The 15301-nt window shown below is 38.0% G+C and overlaps 1 long non-coding RNA gene across 1 annotated transcript; it reads left to right on the top strand.

Annotated features, from left to right (window-relative positions):
- The first annotated feature begins 119 nt into the window (after positions 1-119).
- On the top strand, positions 120-14763 carry LOC133608858 (uncharacterized). The gene is made up of 9 exons (XR_009815637.2): positions 120-419; positions 500-597; positions 6392-6468; positions 6547-6602; positions 6676-10322; positions 10403-10500; positions 12237-12313; positions 12379-12434; positions 12508-14763. It is a non-coding gene; the product is annotated as an uncharacterized lncRNA (long non-coding RNA).
- Positions 14764-15301: the final 538 nt, after the last annotated feature.

Raw genomic sequence — 15301 nt, forward strand, 5'->3', positions numbered from 1 at the left:
TCACTTTCAATTTGAGCAACAGTGTCTTGTTTGAGGTTTAATGATTGTCTGGTTGACAAACTGTATTTGTTCATGTTAACTCAGATCAGATTCACTACTGACACTCCTTTCCCAAATGATCAAGAAGAGGCAATGGATGAATGTTTGATATTTTCAATGATCATCAATATTCAAGAACTCTGAAGTACTAGACACGTCTATAGTACAGATGAAAGGGTATTTAAGTTTGGTGAAACAAAAGTGGAAGAGGAAGCTGCAGGGAGTGGTGGATCCTCCCACTGGGCGTGTTTCAGCACATAAAAAGGCAAAGTGTAAGACAATCACAGCCTTGTTTAGAATCAACTTTCAGCAGCACACAACTTCAGTCTCCCTGACTCACACAACAACAACAACATGGTCAACGTCAGAGTTGAGTACTGGTGAGTTGTGAAGCCATTGAGTGTTCATGTTTGTGTTGTTGTTCTTGTGTAATGATTGCAAGTTGTGTGTTGTGTCACAGTGGTGCCTGAGGGTACAGGTCCAGGTATGAAGCCCTGGCAAGGTATCTTCAGCAGAGGATTCCTGGCGTGCAGGTTTCTGGCAACGTTGGGAGGAGAGGTACTTATTTTGCAATAAAATACCATATGTTTATGATTTGTTATCATTTTGGCCAATCACCTGTGTTTGAATGCTGTGTTGCTAGTAGGGCTGCGAATCTTTGGGTGTCCCACGATTCGATTCAATATCGATTCTTGGGGTCACGATTCGATTATAAATCGATTTTTTTCGATTCAACACGATTCTCGATTAAAAAACGATTTTTTTCCGATTCAAAACAATTCTCTATTCATTTAATACATAGGATTTCAGCAGGATCTACCCCAGTCTGCTGACATGCAAGCAGAGTAGTAGATTTTTGTAAAAAGCTTTTATAGATTTAGATTTAGATTTATTGGTCCCCTTGGGGGAATTCATTTTCACTGCCGTACATTTGAACAATAGACATTACACATCACAAAACAGAAATAACAAAAAGACATCATACATGACCAACACACATTTACAGGCTTGTCAGACAGGTCGGCCGGGCCTGCTGTTAAGGGCGGCTATAGCTGCAGGGATAAGGCTTTTCCTGAGGCGGGCCCTCCGGAATTTGATGTTTCTGTACCTGTGCTCTGATGGTAGTGGGATGATGTATTGGTGTATTGGGTGAGTGATATCCTGGACTATCGTGTTTGCCAGTCGAATGATGGACCTGTGGTTTAAATCTGAAATGTTGGGTGTGGGTAGGCCGATGATTTTAGCTGCTATGTTTGTAATGCGGTTGGCTACAGTAAGCATAGTGAAAAAACATGTGGAACAGTACATAAGGATGGGTTGAACAATGCTTTGGTAAAGTAATAACAGGAGGTGAGGTGCAACGTATAGTCCTTTAAGTTTACGGATGGCTGACAGTCTTTGTTGACTTCTTTTTTGAATGTCCGTGATGTGCTGATTAAAGGTGAGTTTATTGTCCAAGGTTATGCCTAGGTATTTAAAAGTGTCAACTGTTTTAACTGTTTGTGTGTTTATGATGATGGTGAGGGGGGGTTGAACCATATTTCTTCTGTTTTATTGACAATTATAATTGTAAAGAACAATGTTTTATCAACTGATTGCAATAATGTAAATTAGTTTTAACTATTAAATGAACCAAAAATATGACTTATTTTATCTTTGTGAAAATATTAGACACAATGTGTTGTCAAGCTTATGAGATGCGATGCAAGTGTAAGCCACTGTGACACTATTGTTCTTTATATATATATATCATACTTGCCAACCCTCATGGATTTTCCGGGAGACTCCCGAAATTCAGCGCCTCTCCGGAAAACCTCCCGGGAGAAATTTTCTCCCGAAAATCTCCCGAAATTCAGGCGGAGCTGGAGGCCGTGGCCTCCAGCTCCATGCGGACCTGAGTCCGCTTTCCCACAATATAAAGAACGTCTACAGTAAAGCAGTCCGTCTGCCGTAAACATCAATGTTGTGACACTCTTAAACAGGACAATACTGCCATCTAGTGCATTTGATGAAAGCACTTTTGTGCGTGCCACACAGCAATGCATAATCAGAGAGGGTGTTCAGCATGGTTAGAAAGATAGTGACAGAGAATAGAACAAGGATGGACAATTCAACCCTTAACTCAACAATGAGTAGATGAGTGTTATGTGTGTGTATATGTGTAAATAAATGAACACTGAAATTCAAATATTTCTTTTATTTATATATATATATATATATATATATATATATATATATATATATATATATATATATATATATATATATATATATATATATAGCTAGAATTCACTGAAAGTCAATTGTTTCTTTTATATATATATATCCATCCATCCATCCATTTTCTACCGCTTATTCCCTTCGGGGTCGCGGGGGGCGCTGGAGCCTATCTCAGCTACAATCGGGCGGAAGGCGGGGTACACCCTGGACAAGTCGCCACCTCATCGCAGGGCCAACACAGATAGACAGACAACATTCACACTCACATTCACACACTAGGGCCAATTTAGTGTTGCCAGTCAACCTATTCCCAGGTGCATGTCTTTGGAGGTGGGAGGAAGCCGGAGTACCCGGAGGGAACCCACGCAGTCACGGGGAGAACATGCAAACTCCACACAGAAAGATCCCGAGGCCGGGATTGAACTCACGACTACTCAGGACCTTCGTATTGTGAGGCAGATGCACTAACCCCTCTTCCACCGTGAAGCCCTTATATATATATGTATATATGTATGTATATATATATATATATATATATATATATATATATATATATATATATCCATCCTTACATCCATTTTCTACCGCTTATTCCCTTCGTTGTCGCGGGGATATATATATATATATATATATATATATGAAATACTTGACTTGGTGAATTCTAGCTGTAAATATACTCCTCCCCTCTTAACCACGCCCCCAACCAGGCCCCCGCCCCAACCACGCCCCCCGCACCCACCCCCCACCTCCCGAAATTGGAGGTCTCAAGGTTGGCAAGTATGATATATTGCATATGTATATATATATATTTTTTTATTATTTTTTTTTATAAATGTCTAATGATAATGTCAATGAGGGATTTTTCATCACTGCTATGTTGAAATTGTTACTAATATTGATACTGTTGTTGATAATATTCATTTTTGTTTCACTACTTTTGGATTGTTCTGTGTCGTGTTTGTGTCTCCTCTCAATTGCTCTGTTTATTGCAGTTCTGAGTGTTGCTGGGTCGGTTTTGGAATTGGATTGCATTGTTATGGTATTGCTGTGTATTATTTTGTTGAATTGATTAATAAAAAAATAAAAAATAAAATCTATTTTTGAAAAATGAGAATCGATACTGAGTCTACAACGTGAGAATCGCGATTTGAATTCGAATCGATTTATTCCCCACACCCCTAGTTGCTAGTGTTCTTGGCACAGTCTCGTGGGCGTGGCCCCAGTGTAAAAGTCACGACTCTGGAGGGTAACACGGTTGCCATCTTGTGGCCAATATTGATTACTGCGCTTTTTGTGTCGCTCCTTTCTTGCTTGCTCGAGTAACAATAAATAATACATTATTGAAGACATGCTGACTTTCAGATTTCCATATAAACTTAATTTTTATCAAGATTGTGCCCGCTTCTTTTTGATGTACAGTGTTCCCTCGTCTAACGCTGGGGTTACGCTACAAAAAATACCCGCTTTAAATGAAATCCGTGTTGTAGATTTTATTTTATTTATTTTTTGTGTTTTACTTCATTAAATATATTTTTATGTTTTTTCATTTACAGGATTTAAAAAAAAAATTGTTTCATTTACTGTTCGTTTTTTTGTTTACAGGTTGTTTTTATTTTTATTTTTTTTTATTTACAGTACTGTACAGTATATTTTGTAAACTAGGCAGGTGGCCAATACTGATTACTGCGCTTAGTGAATCGTGCCACTGGAGTGACAATAACACATGAGAACATGCTGACTTTTGGGTTTACATATTAATTATCTTTTTTCAACCACCCTAAAGTCAGATAACTTCATATGTGACACTTGTTAGCTGTTAGCATGGTAATATTAGCATGCTAGCATACTTAAATGAACATGCTAACTTTTTATATAACGTCTGCAAATTATGTGTTGATGAGTGGTCAGTGCTGTCTAGAGCTCAGCAGAGTAACCATGTAATACTCTTCCAGATCAGTAGGTGGCAGCAGGTAGCTAATTGCTTTGTAGATGTCGGAAACAGTGGGAGGCAGCGTGCAGGTAAAAAGGTGTCTAATGCTTAAACCAAAAATAAACAAAAGGTGAGTGCCCCTAAGAAAAGGCATTGAACCTTAGGGAAGGCTATGCAAAAAGTTACTAAAACTGAACTGGCTACAAAATAAACAAAAACAGAATGCTGGACGACAGCAAAGACTTCCTGTGGAGCAAAGATGGCGTACATCTGTATGTACATCTGGACATGACATGACAATCAACAATGTCCCCACAAAGAAGGATAAAAACAACTAAAATATTCTGGATTGCTAAAACAAAGTAGATGCGGGAAATATCGCTCAAAGGAAGATATGAAACTGCTACAGGAAAATACCAAAAAAAGAGAAATAGCCACCAAAATAGGAGTGCAAGACAAGAACTAAAAGACTACACACAGGAAAACAGCAAAAAACTCAAAATAATTCACAGCGTGATGTGACAGGTTGTGACAGTACACCTACCGGTACTTTGAGACAAGAGCTATATTGATGCATGCTTGGTTATGGTTTGAAGTCATATCCAACAATTGCGACAACGACTTTTTACTGTCAACTGAGTTTCGTTTTTTAATGATTTCTGCTGGTGGTGTGCCTCCGGATTTGTTCAACGCAAAAAATGTGCCTTGGCTCAAAAAAGGTTGAAAAACAACTGCCTTAGAGTCAAATAACTTGGTATGTAACACAAGCTAAATATTATCACGCTCACGTTAGCTTGCGAGCATGCTAACATTAGCATACTAACTTTTTTGAGCTAGTTATGCCACCCAGAGTCGTATAACTTGGTATGTGACACTTGTTACCTGTTAGCATGCAAATGATAGCGTGCTAGCAAGCTAATTCAAGTATGCTAACTTTTTAATCTAATTTTACACTTTTTTTTTCTATTTCTGCAGCCATACACCTTGGAGTCACGTAACTTGGTATATGAAACATGCCGACTGTTATTCATTCATTTATTTATTTATTTATTTCAGGCAATGACATAAAAAAGTACGAAGTTGACAACACATAATAATATAAATTAATATAGTGCAAAAGGTCGTATAGTATGTAATGCATGATTGTCCAGTTTTGCCTGAAAGGGAGTGGGAAGAAGATAATTTATTTAATCCCACCCCCAGTTCTCCATTCAGTGATTATTCACATGAGTTTCACTCTTACTTTGTTCAAGGATTATAATACAGATGTTGTATCATAGTGGCATTACCGCAGGTAACAATAATTATTACACTGTAACAATAATTTGTATCAACATTGTAGGAATAATGAATATACCAACAATTGTAATAGACAACATAGCAATAATGGTAAGGAAACATTGAGCACATGCTAACACTTTGAGACAGAGTACAACAGCAGGTCAAATTAAAGACCCTCATCTCTATATTTGAACCAGACCCCATGTTTGTATAATAGTTTAAATCGATTAATAGTTTGGCATTGCTTGTGTTGTATAGTTTGTATAGTTTGTTCCATAGTTTTACTCCGCACACAAAAACGTTTACGAGTGGTTTGAGCTCTCGGCAATGAGAAATATCCAAAGCCTCTCAAGTTATGAGCCTGCACTCGTCTTATAAAAAACGTTGTAGATTAGGCGGCAATAATTTGTTAAATGCTTTATATAACATTATTAATGTATTATATTTAACAAGGTCATCAAATTTTAGCGACTTTGATTGCATAAACAGATTATGAGTATCTTCTAAATAACCAACGTTGTGAATGATCCGCACTGCTCTTTTCTGTAATATGATCAGAGGATGAATTGTGTTGTGGTAAGTATTCCCCCATACTTTATCATGCTATCGTTTCATACATGCTACGTGTTAGCATTATTATGTAAACATGCTACCGTTTTAGGCTAGCTCTGTAGCTCGTGTTGTACAGTTATACCTAAAACTCACAGATTCAGACACTCGGCACCATCTAATAAGTACGGCGGATTCCGGCGACCCCCGGCCAGAGGTCCAGGGCACAGACAGCAGGCCCATCAAATTTTCCGTGGGAATTTTCTAGTTATCTTTTTTTTCAATTTTGATGTCCTCTTTTTGTTTGTTGAGTTTTGCCTTATGTTTACTTTCTTATCATGTCCTGATCCATGCTGTTGTTGCCCCCTGCAGGAAGCTTTGAGGTGATGGCGGACGACAACTTAATTCACTCCAAACTCCAGACTGGATCTTTCCCGTCTGAAGACAAGGTATCGGTCACAGCTGTCAATCAACGGTGACGTAAGACACCTGACGTGTGATTACAATCATTCCTTGTGTTTTGTCAGATTGCATTGAAAGTGCAGAAGTTGGCTAAACACAATATGTAAATGCTGGCTACTGGGTGAGCATCCTGAAGGTCAAAGGTTACTGGTTGTCGGTCAGGACTTTGGTTGATGGCTTTCGTTTCTTTGCAGAGAACCAGAGCGTGATGGGAGCGAGTCCAGGAGGCCGGACGCCGACTTCCTTCTTTGAATGACTGTGCACGCTGAAAAGCAGAAAAAGGCGTGCACACGATGTACACGTGTAGAAGGTTTTTAGCTGATCCGGGGTCAGTGGAATTGTTCTCATCATGACAGTCTGGTGTACTAAAACTCACAAGCAGTGGCGGGGGAAAAAAGACTAATTTTGGTTCCAAACTTGTAACAAACAATTGGTTACCATTTTTTTCATACCTTTTTAGTATGAAACTAAAAAAATAGTTGCCAATCAATACTTAATGATTTAATTTAATTTAACTGTTGAAACATCTTCCTGTAACTTCAATAAACTGCTGCATAAACTACAGCTTTGCAGTTTTTCTATGTAGTCTTCCCAGCAGGCACCAGACATTAAAACAACGTTGAGACCTTGTTGAATTAGGCCAGGGGTCGGGAACCTTTTTGGCTGAGAGACCCTTGAAAGCCAAAGATTTAAAAATGTATTTCCGTGAGAGCCATATAATATTTTTAAACACTGAATACAACTAAATGCATGCATGTTTAAGTAATACCAACATTTTTAGAGTACAATAAGTCTCTTATTCTTTTTAATAACATTGTTATTCTGAAGCTAACCAATAATGAATAAAATACTTCTTACCAATAATGCGACTTCTTGAACAGGTGCGGTAGAAAATGGATGAATGGATTAAAATCCATGAGAATGTTTTATATTTTGAACATTATTTTTAACACTGTGATTACCAGCGGAATAATTCATTACTTATCATGTTAAGCAATGTCAGCTAAGATTTATCTGAGAGCCAGATGCAGTCATCAAAAGAGCCACATCTGGCTCTAGAGCCATAGGTTCCCTACCCCTGAATTAGGCCCTGACGTCGAGCAACTCAAACATAACGTTGAAACAACATGCTTTTTGGCGACGTTTAATTAACGTTGTGTTCTGATGTTGATTAGACCTTTGAAATTTGGTCAATTCCCAACCAATATTCTACAACACAAATACAAAGTTGAAACAACATGCTTTTTTAACAACGTTTATTCAATGTTAAGTTGTGATGTTGATTTGACTATTGAAATTTGGTCATTTCCCAACCAACAACGTGGATCCAACTTTGGACATCAACATTGCCTCAATCCAACTATTTTGCAACATTGTTCAAAAGTCTGTGTTAAAGGACATGTATGTCTAATCAAGGTTGTATCAATGTCTTGTGCTGGTTGGGTTACTATGGTGCTAATGGAGCAGCATAGCTCGGTTGGTAGAGTGGCCGTGCCAGCAACTCGAGGGTTCCAGGTTCGATTCCCACTTCCGCCATCCTAGTCACTGCCGTTGTGTCCTTGGGCAAGACACTTTACCCACCTGCTCCCAGTTCCACCCACACTGGTTTAAATGTAACTTAGATATTGGGGTTCACTATGTAAAAGCACTTTGAGTCACTAGAGAAAAGTGCTACATAAATATAATTCAATACATATAATTCAATAATTGGCTTTTTGAAGTAGTGACAAAATAAAAAAAATCTTTACTTCATTTCAGTATAGCTGAAAAGGTAAAAGAAGCTATAAAAAAATTCAGCAAAAAGTTTGAATTTAAAAAGATATTAGAAATATTTACACAAAATAAATCAAAAGTTTTAAAGCACAGATTTGCTGCAGTTAAATGCTAACAACAATGGTGGTGATGGTTAAAAAAACTCCAATACAAAGTAATAAGTATGTTCACCTTTTTATTACAAAACAGTGACAAATAAATAGAACAAAATCTGTGTTTTGGGGTGTTGCCATAGCAACTATTTGTTCAACAATCCGACAACCGATTGGTCCCTGGTTCAAACATTGGGAAAAAAAGAAATAAAGAAGGTACATTTCACAACAAATAGCACCGTGGTGTGGTTGTCAGGCCGCCGCCAGCTCTGCTGACCGGCCGATAAAAACACACAATTACAAAACACACACACGCATGACAAAGCATTTAAGTCAACTCCAAGAAAACAAGAAAGAAAAAAAGGGTTCCAGCGCTTAGTTTCCTTTGTTATAAATATAATATATTAATTTGGACAAATGTAATCGATGACCTTTGTGCTAAACACTTATTTGAAACCCGAGTAAAATGTATGTATATAATGTGTGTATTATTACAATATTTACTGTATTTTCAGGACTGTAAGCCGCTACTTTTTTCCAACACTTTGCACCCTGCAGCTTATAAAACGATGTGGCTAATTTATAGATTTGTCTTTGCTGACGGCCATGATGTTTTGTTTTCAACAAATAGTTCTCAACACCAACAGAGACACTGAAAAGGTGTGTTACTGTTTGTGCTATGGCGCCATCTTTTGGACGAGTAAGCTCACTGCGGGGGCTGCGGGTTGAAAATGTACTTCCTGTTTCGTGCCTTGAACCGGAACTATAACAGTCCATAGCATATCTGCTCGAAAAGGATTCTTCTCCAGGCAACGTTTGTCAGTTTTACAATATAACTAAAACAATTCATACTTACGAGGCCGTCCCATGTGTGATGTCTGTAGGAATTTTTTAATGCATATTTGTGTGTGCTATCGTAATGTAGTCAAGCTAGTGTGTTCAGCATTGGCCAATATGCTAACACGTTATTAACTTTTGATATTGTTTCAGTTTCATAAATTCACTAAAACCTCACAGTGGAGTTATTGAGTCTGTTGAACTGATTGGAGAGTGAGCTTTCGCAGCTAGTGGGCTCATGACGATGACTTCTGTTTTGTTTGATCAGCCGTTTAACTGCTGTGTGACAGGCACCAGTTGGAAACAATTAAGGTATGTAAATAAATATTTATAAAATATTTCGTACCGTCATATATCTGCGGCTTGTAGGCCAGATCAACTATCCATCCATCCATCCATTTTCTACCGCTTGTCCCTTTTGCGGTCGCGGGGGGTGCTGGAGCCTATCTCAGCTGCATTCGGGCGGAAGGCGGGGTACAGAGAGCCAGAGCAACTAATATATGTAAAAATATTTATTTCTTTAAAAATTTGGTGGGTGCGGCTTAAATACCAGTGCGCTCTATTGCTCGGAAAATACACTAAGAGAGTAAAACCCAAGAAAAATGTATATAATTGACATACTATTCATCTTATTTGCAGGCTAAATGTAGTGACTTTTTTAATCCAGCAGACGGCCATTATGAACCATCAACACAGTCATTATAATTTGTGTCAATACAATCAGTGAGTGTGCCATACGCTCACTGAGACGTCATTTACTCATCACTACCTGTAAATGTGGAAGTAGTGTCAAAGCGCTTTGAGAACCTTGAAGGTAGAAAAGCGCTATACAAGTACAACCCATAATGTCTGATGTTATTTTCCATGATCATCAATGTTCAAGAACTCTGAAGTACTAGAGACGTATATAGTACTGACGAAAGGGACTTTAAGTTTGGTGAAACAAAAGTGGAAGAGGAAGCTGCAGGGAGTGGTGCATCCTCCCACTGGGCGTGTTTCAGCACATAAAAAGGCAAAGTGTAAGACGATCACAACCTTGTTTAGGATCAACTTTCAGCAGCACACAACTTCAGTCTTCCTGACTCACACAACAACAACAACAACAACAACAACATGGTCAACGTCAGAGTTGAGTACTGGTGAGTTGTGAAGCCATTGAGTGTTCATGTTTGTGTTGTTGTTCTTGTGTAATGATTGCGAGTTGTGTGTTGTTTCACAGTGGTGCCTGAGGGTACAGGTCCAAGTATGAAGCCCTGGCAAAGGAACTTCAGCAGAAGATTCCTGGCGTGCAGGTTTCTGGCAACGTTGGGAGGACAGGTACTTATTTTGCAATAAAATACCATATGTTTATGATTTGTTATCATTTTGGCCAATCACCTGTGTTTGAATGCTGCAAAGCTCACGTATGAAAAACCTTTTCCTAAAGTAGAAATGAAATACAGTACCGTCAAAAAACTATATGTCTATATGTTATTAACTAACTGAGCGAATGAAGCTGTTTAAGTAAACAAAATAATAATTGAAAAAAAATTGGACACACCCTCTCATCCAATGCGTTTTCTTTATTGTCACGGAAGGCATCAAAACTATGAATGAACACACGTGGAGTTATTTACTTAACTGAAAACATGTTTTATACTCGAGTTTCTTCAAAACAGCCACCCTTTGCTCCGTTTTGTACAAACTTGCTTGACTCACTTGAAAAAAGAGAAAAGCTGCTTCCTGTTTCCTTGGTGGGCGGGGCCAGTGTGGCCCAGTCTGGTGGGCGGGGCCAGTGTGAATGTGGAACACGTTTGCCATCTAGCGGCCAATTGTGCTCACTGCGCTTTTTGTGCCGCGCCTCTCTCGCTTGCTCAAGTGACAATAATACATTATGATGTCGAACTCAAGGCCCGGTGGCCACATTTGGCCCGCCAAATCATTTTATGTGGTCCGCAAAAGCCTTGAAATAAAATGCATCAATAAAGCACTTTTTATTTTCTTATTAAATGTATTCATTCTTTCTGTTTTGAGAGAAAACATACATGAACTTCATGCAATTGTAGGCTATATATTTGTATTCAGTATTATCTAATAACGTAACAAATATTATATTATCATACATTACATGTTTTCTTCAAATTAAAATAAATACTCAGATATCTGCTTGACTTATTATATTATGAATCCGTAATAATAATAATGTTGTTCATGTTAATAATGTAATGTTAGCTACATTTGTTTGAATTTAGGTTGGAAAGTATGTAATAACTATTAGATTTGTGTTCCCTAATGATGTAACAAATATTACATTATCATATATAACAAACTATTTTTAAATAAAAAACAAATATCTGATTGACTTATAGGATATGATTTTAAAGCAGGTTATCCATTAAATTGGATTTTACGGTAAAAAACAAAACAAAAAACTGCCTGCTAGAATTTTATCGATACAAAAAAAACATGATTCTGTTTTTCCATTGCCATTAGTAATACATCGCACAAACAACAACCATAGATTTTACAATTAAAAAATGGTCGCTCTGTCGCCAGGATTTTACTGTAAAAAAAAACAGTGCTACCATTTTTGCTGTTAAAAAACCCCCCCAAAAAACATCACGATAATATTTCTGGCGAATGAGCTGTGAGTCTACAGATTGTTTTTTTTTTACAAACGTAAAAATATCTACTAATCAAATGCATGTGGAATTGTGTAATAATATCATGACGTAAATAAATTGCTCTGTTCTATTCTGAATGTTGCTGGGTTTAGTTTTGGGATTGGAATGGTATTATCATGGTATTATTGTGTATGATTTTGTTTGATCGATTAATAAAAATAAATAAATAAATAAAAATAAAATAAATGATGTAAATGAGGGCAGCCATGACTGCGATGTGGCCCTCAGTGGAGACGTGTGTGTGGGACATGCTGACTTCCATGTCTACTTTTTCATTTCAACAAGATTTTGTCTGCTTCTTTTTTTTCTTGAGTTTTGTCTCTTTGCGTTTTTTTCTTTTTTCTTTTATTTTCCTTTCAATGTCCTGATTGGTGCCGTTGTCGCCTGCAGGCAGCTTTGAGGTGATGGCGGACGACATGCTGGTTTACTCCAAACTCGCCACTGGAGAGTTCCCCACTGCCATCGAGGTAGCGCTCACAGTCTAAGTTGTCTTAGTGACGTGTCATTGCAGTCACTTGCTCTCTTTTCTTAGATTGTAGTCCAAATGCGGGCGTTGGCTGGATGCAGAATGTAAACGCTGGCTACTGGGTGAGCATCCTAAAGGTCAAAGGTTACTTGTTGTCGGTCAGGACTTTGGTTGATGGCCTTCGTTTTTTTGCAGAGAACCAGGGCGTGATGGGAGCGAGTCCAGGAGCCCGGACGCCGACTTCCTTCTTTGAATGACTGTGCACGCTGAAAAGCACAAAAGGCGTGCACACGATGTATACGTTTAGAAGGTTTTTAGCTGATCCGGGGTCAGTGGAAGTGTTCTCATCGTGACAGTCTGGTGTACTAAAACTTACAAGCGGTGGCGGGAAAAAATACTAACTTTAGTTCCAAACATGTAGCAAACTATTTTTATCCCTTTTTTAATCTAAAAATAATGTGCTATTTGCACAATCGATATTTAATAATCCGCTTGTTGAGACATCTTCATGCAACAGGGTTTCTGCAGCAAATATAATGCATGGTAAAGTAAATGTAACGCCTATATCCTACTGCACATCGTTATTATATATTAGCAAAAGCTTACTGTATGAACAAAATTGTAAGCATTTCACAAAGATGATGAATTGTTTACATTAACTGGCCAAATTAGATAGATAGATAGATAGATAATAAATAAATAATAAATAGATAGATAATACTTTATTGATTCCTTCAGGAAACTTCCCTCAGGAAAATTAAAATTCTAGCAGCAGTGTACAGAATTGAGATATAATTTGAAAAGTAAATAATAGGGGTATAAATGAAAATAAAATAGAAAACATTACAATAAGAATAAAAATAAAAAGCAACAATAATAATAAAAATATAACAGTAAAAATAAGAATATAACAAGAGAAACTAGGCAGTAGTGACCATGTTATGAAAATGTATTGCACTGTTAATTGCACTGTTTTTTGTTGCCACAATTAAATTAAGCGGTAATGTAATCATAATACATAATACCAATGCAAGTAAACCTTTCAAACATAATCAGCATATTTTTTTAACTACTGCAGTATTTTTACTATTCTAATTGTAAGGTTAATAAGGTAATTATCCTAAATACAGTAGATAAACAAACAATATGTACAAACAAATAAAATGGACTCCCAATCTCTGTTAACAAAAAGTGCAGTTTTTTCCCCCCCTCATTTGGAAAAACTGGGTCAGGTGCTTTGTTTTGTCTTTTTTTGTTGCCATCAAGGTGTCCTGGAAAATTAAAATGTGCTGCTTCATTAAAAAAAATGAAAGCAGTTACATAATGAGTAATGGACGAATTTAGTTGAAATTTTAAGAAAATGTCCGAAATAGGTCATGGAAAAAGTGCTTATGTAGTTTTTATTATTCATAGATGAGCTTGTCAAAAATATATTTGACATTCATTCTGTCATCATACAGCATAGATGCATTTGAGTTTAACAAGGTTTATACCCTTTTTGTTTTGGTTTGTTTCCTGGTGTGTAAAAAAAAAAATGCTAAAAACACCCACAATATACCAAGGAGTTATTTTTACCTTCATGCGTGCGCATGCCCAGTAGCGTTGGGTAGCACCTTTTTCCGGTTAGCACATTTTCTCAAACCTGACGCTCGCCAGATCCTTGTAGTTCGCTGAGCTCCACACAAGGATCTGGGACTTCTCAACAGGAGATGTATTTCAGAAGGCGGGGCCTTGTAAAAAAAAAAAAAAAAACATTGTATGTGATTGGATAAACCACTTGTCCGTTATCTTGAATGACGTGCTACTTCAATCACTCACATCGAAATCAACCTGTGACGCTGATGAGAGCGACGCTGGGAAATCCAAAACAGAACAGCTGACATATTGGATAACGACAGAGCGAAAAGTTCTCTGTTTGAATTAATATTCGATAGATTCGACAAAACAGTTGCAATAGCAGCGAAGGCTGCGTGCCGCCATTGTTGTTTGAATCAAACAGTCGCTTCGGCGCTACGTCACATCCGTGAAACCCCGCCCAGTGATCCTGATTGGTTCATTACCAGAAGGCGGGGCCTTGTGAAAGAAAATCATTGTGATTGGATAAACCACTTGTCCGTTATCTTGAAACACATGGAAATCAACGAGCGACGCTGGGAAATCCAAAACAGAACAGCCGACATATTGGATAACGACAGAGCGAAAAGTTAAAGAGAACTTTTACTGAAACAACGCAGCAATGTCAGTAGACGATCAATGTTGCAAAACAGTTGCAATAGCAGAATCAATGTCAGCACACGCTGCGTGCCGCCATTACCATGGATAGATTAACATGGACCCCAACTTAAAACACTTTGAAAAACGTATTCGGGTGTTACCATTTAGTGGTCAATTGTACGGAATATGTACTGAACTGTACAATCTACTAATAAAAGTTTCAATCAATCAATCAAACAGTCGCTTCGACGTCACATCTATGAAATCCCGCCCGGCGATCCTGATTGGTTCATTATTTTTTGCTATCTTGAAGGAGTTTGCAATGCCCTCGATCCCAGATCCTTGTGTGGAGCTCAGTGAACTACAAGGATCTGGCAAAAGTCAGGTTACAGTCTCAGCACACCGGCAGTGGTTGGTCCGTGCTGATGGCTCCTGTTGCTTTCTGTTTGAAGATGAAACATTTGGCCGTTTAAACATTTTTACTCCCAACTTTCGTGAAATAGCTGAGCTTCTCACTTGTGAGTCTCGACTAGTTAGCTAGCGATCCCATCCATCCATCCATTTTCTACCGCTTATTCCCTTTGGGGTCGCTGGAGCCTATCTCAGCTACAATCGGGCGGAAGGCAAGGTACACCTTGGACAAGTCGCCACCTCATCGCAGGGCCAACACAGAAAGACAGACAACATTCACACACTAGGGCCAATTTAGTGTCCGCCTGCTCATATAGAAAAGAGATGGTGAATGACTGACAGGAGGCTTCACTCTTGTTCATTT

The sequence above is a fragment of the Nerophis lumbriciformis genome, linkage group LG06 (genome assembly GCF_033978685.3).
Source record: "Nerophis lumbriciformis linkage group LG06, RoL_Nlum_v2.1, whole genome shotgun sequence".
NCBI lineage: Eukaryota > Metazoa > Chordata > Actinopteri > Syngnathiformes > Syngnathidae > Nerophis > Nerophis lumbriciformis.